This window comes from Lonchura striata, chromosome 5 (assembly GCF_046129695.1).
Source record: "Lonchura striata isolate bLonStr1 chromosome 5, bLonStr1.mat, whole genome shotgun sequence".
NCBI classification, from domain to species: domain Eukaryota; kingdom Metazoa; phylum Chordata; class Aves; order Passeriformes; family Estrildidae; genus Lonchura; species Lonchura striata.
The window spans coordinates 23,313,810-23,322,710 of NC_134607.1; the positions used below are offsets into that span (position 1 = coordinate 23,313,810).

At 50.2% G+C, this 8,901-nt stretch overlaps 1 protein-coding gene across 6 annotated transcripts in view; it reads right to left on the reverse strand.

The window, feature by feature from the left end:
- The window catches only part of ELFN2 (extracellular leucine rich repeat and fibronectin type III domain containing 2), a 124,384-nt gene extending 115,777 nt beyond the window's left edge, over nucleotides 1-8,607 (reverse strand). For 2 of the 6 annotated variants that reach the window (XR_004147670.2, XR_004147671.2), the window contains exon 1: nucleotides 8,043-8,607. The gene's annotated coding sequence lies outside the window, so the exon portion shown is untranslated. Of the gene's footprint in view, nucleotides 1-7,306; nucleotides 7,510-7,568; nucleotides 7,675-7,788; nucleotides 7,952-8,042 lie in introns of those variants that run through there. The other 4 variants (XM_031503644.2, XM_031503645.2, XM_031503647.2 and 1 more) reach the window with 4 other exon arrangements.
- Nucleotides 8,608-8,901: the final 294 nt, after the last annotated feature.

Genomic DNA, 8,901 nt, shown 5'->3' on the forward strand with positions numbered 1-8,901 from the left:
TTCTGTTTGAAGATCACTCACAAGATGGCTGATGTTTCATTTTCATTCTTCTTTTACAGGTATGTTAACCAGAAAAGGAAGCTAAAAGAAGGTGTGCACCTCTCATAAAAAATGCTGGAAAACTGATAATAGATGAGGAGAAGGCTAAAGTACTCAACAATTTTTTTTCCTCAGTCTTCAATGACATTTCTGCCCGTGTCTCTTGAGTGGATGGACACCGGGATGGGGACTTGGAGGGCAAAGTGCTCCCCACTCCAAGTTCAGGTTCATGAGCACCCGAGGAACCTGAACATATGTAAGTTTATGGGCCTTGAGAAGATGCATCCCAGAGTCCTGAGAGAATTGTCCGATGCCAAGCCAGTCTCCATGATATTAAAAAAGTCATGGCAGTAAAATGAAGTTCCAGGTGACTGGGAGAAGGGGAAAACTCTACCCATCTTTAAAAAGGGTAGAAAGGAGAACCCTAGGAACTACCCACCTGTCAGCCTCACTTCTGTGCCTAGGAAGATCATGGAAGATCCCCTTCCCATTTTTAAAGCCTCTTCAGAGTCTGCCCAGTTCTGTCTTGATGACCAAGGGCACCTTCAACTGGTTTCAGAATTTTTGCCCAGCTGGTTCAGCTCCTCCTGTATGAGCACTGTAGCTGACTCAAACATTTTCACCTGAGTGGGACGTGGTGCAGCTCATCGCTGTGATGTCACTTCCCACCCAGCAATGCCCCATGTCCTGCTGCTAAAAGTTAAACCACTGTAGCCAAGAAGGAGGCAGCTGGTAGTTGCAGAGAAATGAAAGGTGAAGTGATACAGGAAAAGAGGCAACAGAGACCATGAAATGACATAGGTCTATAAAACCACAGATGACAGAAGAAGGGCAGGGGAAAGAGGTGTTAACAGCCTCTTCCCACTCAAAGATCAAGGGTTAGGAAATTAAACCAGAAAGTTACAGATTCAAAACAAACTGCACGTGTGCGCTGCACAACTTCCTACTGTGAGATTCTGAGGATTCTAAAACTTTACCTGACCTCAAAAATTGGCAGGACAAATTCAGAGAATAAATATATCCACTGAGAACTAAAAAGTGCATAACAGATCTTCCAGCACTGGGTCCCTCAAATATGCTGAGGCTGAAAGGGTGTTCAGAGGAAGTGTGGCTACACACTTGTCCTGCATGTAGGCTATTCCCTCTTTCAGCTACATCTGGAGATACTGCACTGGAAGGATCACAGACCTAGCTTGGTGAGGTCCTTTTTGTATTCCTATAGCTTTCCGTAGCCAGGCTGACCCAGAAGTCATGGGCAAGAGTAGCTCTGAGTAACAGTATGATTTTGGTGCCTTAGATCATTTTGGAGATGGATGGACAAGAAAACAAACATAGCTCATTACAATAAAGATTTTTTTTTTCTCTGACCAAAAGCTGGAATAAGGTCAGGTGTCATTTCAACCAGTCATTCCAGTGCGGATTCTTGCTGGGAATAACATCTCTCGCTCCCTCAATGCCTATTTCTAGACTTTTCTAAGACCAAATCCCCTTTCCCTGTGTTGATAAACACAGAACTCTTTAAACACACCATCTGTAACAGGTCCTGCCCCCTTGAATTCCCTTCCATTTCCCTGATCTGTCTATCACACTATTCATGGCAGGCTCTCCACACTAATCCTTTTATTATGATCTCGCTCAATTTTCCTGGCCTATGACTGCAATGAGGAAAAAAAGGAGGGGTATTAATCCTTCTGACCTTGTTGTCCCAATTCTGGGCCATCTGTGACTGGGAATTCAGAGGAGGGAAGTCTGATCCTCCTGACCCCACTATCAACCCCTTGCTTTGGGAGGTTCAGTTTGTCCTGTCCTAGAAAGATGTTGTGGAAAAGCCCCTTTTCACTTACAGGCACTTCCTATGAGATTGCATCCTAGACTACCTTTCAAGCCAGAGAGAGTAGAGGGAATAATGTCCTCCACCTCCACCAGATTCTGTTTACTTACTCCTCCTGTATCACCTCTCTGCTCCCTCAACAGCAGTGTCTGTGGGTTCTTCCCAGCCACGAGACAGGGAATCAATAAAATGTGAAAGACAATCAAAGATCTCTCAAAATTTCCCTGGCAATGCTGCATATAAAGAGGAGGCCTTGCTGCTCACTCCACTTCCACCACTGGCCAAGTGTAGCCTGTTCTCTCCACCCCTTCCCACCACCATGTTTCCGTGCTGCCAGCAGTTGCAGCTCCATGAACCTGCCACACTATTTCATAGAAGGTTTGAGCACTTACAGCAGGAAGCTTGCATGTATCCTCAAGATACAAATATTCTCTTTGCTCAGCTTCATCCATACCTCTGACTTTGCCAATTTTTTGACACTTTAAACAATCTCCTCCTTTCCTTTGTGTTTACAGTCCTCAGTACACACAAACTGTTACATATCATCGTTTAGTCAAGCTCTACATATTTTGTTCTTTTAATCTCTCCTTGTAAATAAGTACCTTCAGCTCTTTCATAATTTTTATTGCTCTTCTCTGAAGTCCCTCCAATTTATCACCCTCCTTCAGCTAGCACAGCACCCAGGTTTGCATGCTAGGTTTTCCAGATTATCTTACTAAGGTCTTGGAGGTAACAGGAATTTGGTCTCCCTAGTGCTTCAAGCCTTGATGTTTCTGGGTGTACTGAGTTTCTGGATGTCAGGAAAGTTGTCTCACTTCATATATGTGGCACCAGGCAATACAACTCAAGGCTGTCTCCCCAGGGAGAGAAAGAAGAAGGTTCATGAGAGGTGGGGAGAAGAAGACACATGACAGGAGGGACAGCTGTCCTGCAGCTGAACAAGGGACATGACAACAAACCTTTACATACACACCACGAGAAGAGACATCAAATCCTGGATATGGAAAAGGTACATATGCACAGACACATAAACACACATGTATTTACTCCACGTATAAGCCTCCAGTGACCTGCATCACACTGGAGTGCACAAAGGAACACATACACAGGGATAACACCACGAGGCAGGAATGACACACATGTGCATGGAGACTTTGGACATGCACAAGTAACCTGTGCACACAAGAGGACAGGACAAAGACTGGCAGAAAATGGTGCTCTTCCTGCTCACAAACATACATGTTCTCATGCATAAACCAATGCTCCCAAAGGAAAGATAGCAGCTCATGGAGTCCTTAGAGTAGCCAAAAAATACACAGGCAGCTCTGACCCATCTGGTCTGCAGATTGAGCCTATGAGCCATAGAAAGAATGAAGACAAACATATGACACCTTGCCTTAAGGCAACTGGTAGCACATGCATCATACTGAGCCAGAGTCTTCATATCTACAGACCCTTCCATAGTGATTACATTATCACCAAAGCTATTCAGAAGTGAGGTGAAAGCTGAGGACCACAGAGGGGAAAAAAGGGACTCTCTACAGGGTAGTTGTGGCAGAACGAGAGATCCCAGCTCCTACTCTGTGACCCCCCTCCCTGAGTCATGTTACTGGTGATCCTTCCTCACAAGGATGTATTTGCTCCATCTCCCTTCTATCAGACATCCAAAGGAGTCAAAAGCACCCACAGTTTCTTGTAAACAGTCTTTCCCCTACAGCTTACCAAAACCAGACAGGTATTAACATTTTGTGAGTGTCAATGTATAGAGAACACGAATTCTTGGCCTCTAGACACAGCTTCTCACTTCTATGAAATTCATGCTGCACCATCAGCTCCCCAGAGCATCACCTGGAATGAAATTCTGTGCTAAAGGGCTGAAAAGCTGGAGATGCACTCCCCAGGGTGACTGCAGACGAAAAAGAACAGCCCCAGCACATCAGTCAGGTCAGCACAGAATGGGCTTCACCTTCAACAGCAGAACAGACTCACCTGTGGGGTTTTGATCCCATGCCTATCTCCATGGCATCTGATGCTATGCTATAGGGCACCATGTAGCTGCTGAGACTCCCCACACCACTGATGCCTGGAGACCTTTGAAGATTCCCTGCAAGTGGCAACATCTAGGGACAAAACCCATCAAGTCATTCACCTCAACGTGACTCCTGGTAGCTTGTTTGCCACCTCTTAAAATGCCGTGGAAAGAGTGACAACTGCCCTTCCTTCCTTCTGTACCTCAGCTGGTCAGCTGGAACTGGGTTTCCTCTTGGCTTATGAATGTTGAGAAAATGAGGTCATTTCTCCTCAGTGACAGAAAATTATTTGGTGAGGAAAGCAGTTCATCTCAGGCAATGGCTATGTACCCCTGAGCTACCCAGGAGACCCTTAAAGAGGAGGTCAGGGCAAAACAAGGCACAAAACCAGCACCAGCTGGGGAGCACAGGAAAGTCAGGGCAAATACAATGCTGCTAAAGTGGGGCTGTGTCTGCTGCCAAACCAGCTCACCACTGAAGCAAACACAACAGCAGTCCCACAGTCATTGTCACCTCCAAAGTGTCAAGCTTGACTCATCTGAGGGTTTAAATACAGCACTCATCTGGTTCACAGCTGTGAGAAACTCATCCTGACCCAGCAGAGAGAAAGGGTTGGAGGTGGGTCAGAGCCCCGTGGTCTGCTCCCTGAGTTCTGCATTCTCCCCTTCCAGAACACAGAAGGGATTTCAGTGCCCCACTACCCTGGCAAAAGAGATGGCTCCCGTGCATGCAGCTTTCCTCTCCTTCAATAGCTCACTCCATGTTCTCCCTCACCCGCTTCCCACATGGAAAGGCACTGGGGGACAGAGAGCTCTGCTTCTTCAGAACTGCTCAAGCACCTGCTGTAACTCCAGTCTGGGCAATCCTCACCAGCAGAACCTGCAGAGCTACCAGGCAAACTCCAGCTTTCCCCATAGCTGCCAGTAGCCTGGGGTCCCTCACTGCTCAGGACAGCTATGCTCCTCCATGAAGGAGAAAAGCAAAACTGCCTCTATTTCCAGGAAAGGAGATGTTTTGCTGGAACACATTTGCTCCACATCTGAGCTGCTCCTGTCTGCTCTGGTATGCAGGCATGGGCAAGGGCTGCAAGTGTTTTTCGGGACATCACACCCCTTTATCAGAGCAAGGCAGCCCTCATGAGCTCACAAGAGTGTGAGGACAGAGGTATTCCCTACATGTTCTCTGCCCTCCCTCACACTGATAAAAGAAACAACTTAGCCCAGGTCCATACTTACAGGCGACCATGGGGAAAAAACCCACAGTATTTAGGATGAAGGAGAGAGCAGCCAGGTCTCTCTCCCTCAACAAATGTGCTGATATTTTTTGGCATAGCTGATAAGAGCACTGTGTGGTTTCAACAGGCCCTGATATGACCAGTAGTTTTTTTCCCAGGTGGGCAGAGCTTTTCACCACTCTTCAACAGGGTCAGATGAGGCAGCTGCACTTGGCCTGGAGCTGCATCTGGCTTCTGACACGACCCAGGTAAGAACAAACATCACGGACATCATCGCAGCTACGCTTCCCTCCCTTCTGCCTTCCTTGCAATTGTTACCTCTCCCATTTTAACCACAAGCTGCCTCCCAGCAAAACCTACACCTCTGTATGCCCCCTTCCCCAAATGCCCTCTCTACCCTCCGAGTGGCTTCTGCTCCACAGCATAGCTTTGCACCAGTGCAGCAGATCAGACAGCACATTCCCAAACACCCAGCCTGGAGCTGGGGGAAGAGTGGGAAAGGCCATGCATCCACAGTTCTTCCCTTGGTGTTGTAGTTTTTGATGGGGGGAAAAGCAATGAAGGCAGTTTGCTTCATGCCGACAAATCTGCATGCTTGTGGGCCAGGTGCCCTGAAAGCCAATCTCCCCCCAAGGAAAATAATGGAGTGCGGAGGGTGGCAGATAGGGAAGGGGTTGGGGGTGGGGGGAAGGTTGGTAGGTTGGGGAAATCAGTGGGATTAAAGTGTCTGCTTCTCACCCCTGGCACTGCATCGGCACCCCTCCACTCCCTGCAGTTTCCTCACTGCTGCTGGTATGGTCTGCACAGAGCAGAGAGGCGAGAGGGGGGCTGTATTTAAATATATTAATAATGCATGTTCCATGCAAATGAAGCTTCCTTTGAATATTACATTAGCGATGCTGTCAGGCTGCGCTTCTTGGGACCCAGGAGTGACGGGATGTGTGGGGACTCGGAAGGGGGGTGTGGGGATGTAGGGCTCACTAGAAATTCCCTCATACCCCAGCACAGCCTCCTTCCTCCCCCTCCATCCCAGCTCCCCCACATTACACACACTCCCACTCCCTCCCACCTCTCCGTGCATGACAAATTCCTTGGCTCACAACGTGCAATGCAGCCAGGCTCCCCAGTCCCCAGGCCCCCTCCAGTGGCATGGGGCTCCCCTCCACTCCCTATATCATCTTTAACCCCCACTGCAATCTCAGCAATCCTCTCCCTGTTCCACAGCTTGGTTTATAGCTCTGTGCCCCCAGAGTCGGGAGAAGGGTCCTGCTCTGCAGCCTTTAGGGGGAAGGAAGGGGGCAGTTCCTAAATCCGGCCTGCACCTTGTGCACCCCCTTTTGTTTGCACCCACCGTGCCCGTGTGAGCCCAGGGTGGGTGCCAGAGGACCGCGGGCTGTGCCAGATGTATTTGCCCGCAGCACAGGAGCGATGCTCTCCCTCCCCATCACAGAAACCCCCTTCCCTGGGCGCTGGAGAGGATGTTTGGTGTTTGTGCACAGCCAGCCCGGCTCTGTGCACACTCAGATGCGGGACACGCACGCGTGTGCTGCATGCACGCGTGCAGGGCTGGGGCACACCAGCACACACTCGCGAGAGGGCATTACGCACAGCAGATCCCGAATATGCTGCCTCCTGCAGTATTAGCTGATTTATGCTGCTTTTCCTCAGCCAGATCCAAGCTCTGGAATGGGAAGAGCAGCAGCTGTGCACTCCTGCCTGTCCTGGGATGAGAATAGGATGCGCCTGTTCATCTCTCTCCCCCACCCCCCACCACTCCTCCTTCCCCCTCCTTTTGCTCCCATTCATTCATTCAGCTTCTCCTCCCCCCCATCCCATGCCCCAAAGCAGGAAAGATCCTTATGCATAAAAATGTGGGCATGCTTTCTCTGGTGGAATAAACGGGCATGCAGACACCCTGCAGGCAATACATATACACTTACATATGCATTCGAGTAGCTGTCCTGGGCCCCTACATAAATACCCAGCTCCCACCACCACCACAGACACATTCACACACCCGACAGACACCACGCAATGACTTTTCTGCAGCCAGCCAGTCTCCCAGGAAAGCAGTGTAAGAGCAGAGGAGAGATTTACTCACTCCCTTTGCATGCAAACCAGGCAGAATATCCACACACCACACAACAGACAGACACACAGACATGGACAAACCACTGTCCGCAGAGGCTTCCCGACAAAGTTTGCAGAGAGACAGGGAACAGGGGGCTGAGGGATGAGGCTGACTCCTTCTCTGTCCCATAACTGCAGGCAAAACACAGAGAGCTCTGCCTGTCTGTCCGTACATGCACATGCATGTATGCGTGGGGGTACGTACATACACCTATAGCTACACCTATACATGGATACACACATGAACACACACAGATATAAATTCACCAATATAGATACATGTACATATACAAACATATATCACCTCCTTTTGCAAGGTCCAAATAGATGCAGATGGGTCAAACCCAGCTGTGTTCAGCATCCCAATCCTAAGCAGATCACACACACATGCACACACACACACGGTGAAAGGGAGACCCGTCTCCAAGCCTCTCTCCCTCCCTCCCATCACCCCATGTAGGCACAATCTCCCCCCTCACAGGCACACACACCCTGGGCCACTTCCCCATCTCCTTTGCACTCACCCCTCGCCTTCATCCTCGGATCAGAGGCATCCAACCCCCAGGGAGTGCATGCACAAGCTGGAGGAAAAGGGCAATCCATGCATCCTGCCCTTCTCCCCTTTTTCCAATCTCAGCTGCTTCTCCGAGAGGCAACACGGACGGCAGCCGGGAGCTGAGGACACACGAGGCAGCAGCACAAGGACTGCACACAAAAACGTGTCACACACACGTACACACACAGACACACACACATACACACACACACACACACGTACCTGCTTCTGGAGGGGTGACTGCTCCCAGCTTCCATACGGGGCATGACAGAGACAAAGTGGAGGCACAAAAGACCCCGGTCCTCAAGCAACTTGCAGCCCTGCAGATGTGTTTGTGTGGGGGGTGTCCTCCACTCGTGTCACCCCTCGGAGCTGTGGCGGTCCTCGCCCCGCAGCTGGCTCATTCCCGGCCGCACCTAGGCAGCGCTCCCAGCCATGCACAGGCGCGGGCACGGCAGGCGGGGATGGAGCAGCAGTCCAGGGAGGGCACGCACAGCCGGAGGATTTGCTGCCTTCGCCGCATCCGCATCACTGGGGGAAGAAGGCAGAAAGGGCTGTATTGGCATTTAAAACGCGAGTGATTAATTCGCCACAGGCTCGGCTGATAGGGCTCTGAGACCAGAGCCGGCGGCACTGCTTCTCCCAGCTGGGAAGGCTCTGACAGGCAAAGGACCCTCTCCCATGGAGCCAGTTCCGAGCTCTCCTCGCCTGCACAGCCACTGCTCCGGTGCAGGCGGAAAGGGGTGGGCCTCCACCGGAGACATGAGCACACGCATGCAACAGCTGCTGGAAGACACAATTCCCCACAACAGCTGCTCAGGAGCTACACACAACACACAACAGCTTCCCAGGAATACACACAAACAACAGCTGCTAGGGAATCACACACACACAGAGGCTACAGCTTCTCAGGATGAAGTCACCCACATGAAAATACAACAGCTTCTAGGAACCACACAGCTACAAGCAACAGCTGCTGAGGAGCTACACACACACAGCACAGATGTATGCAACAGCTATACACCTACTGACACAGGTACGTGCAACAGCCATGGGAAACTATACCTAGATACAAGCCCCT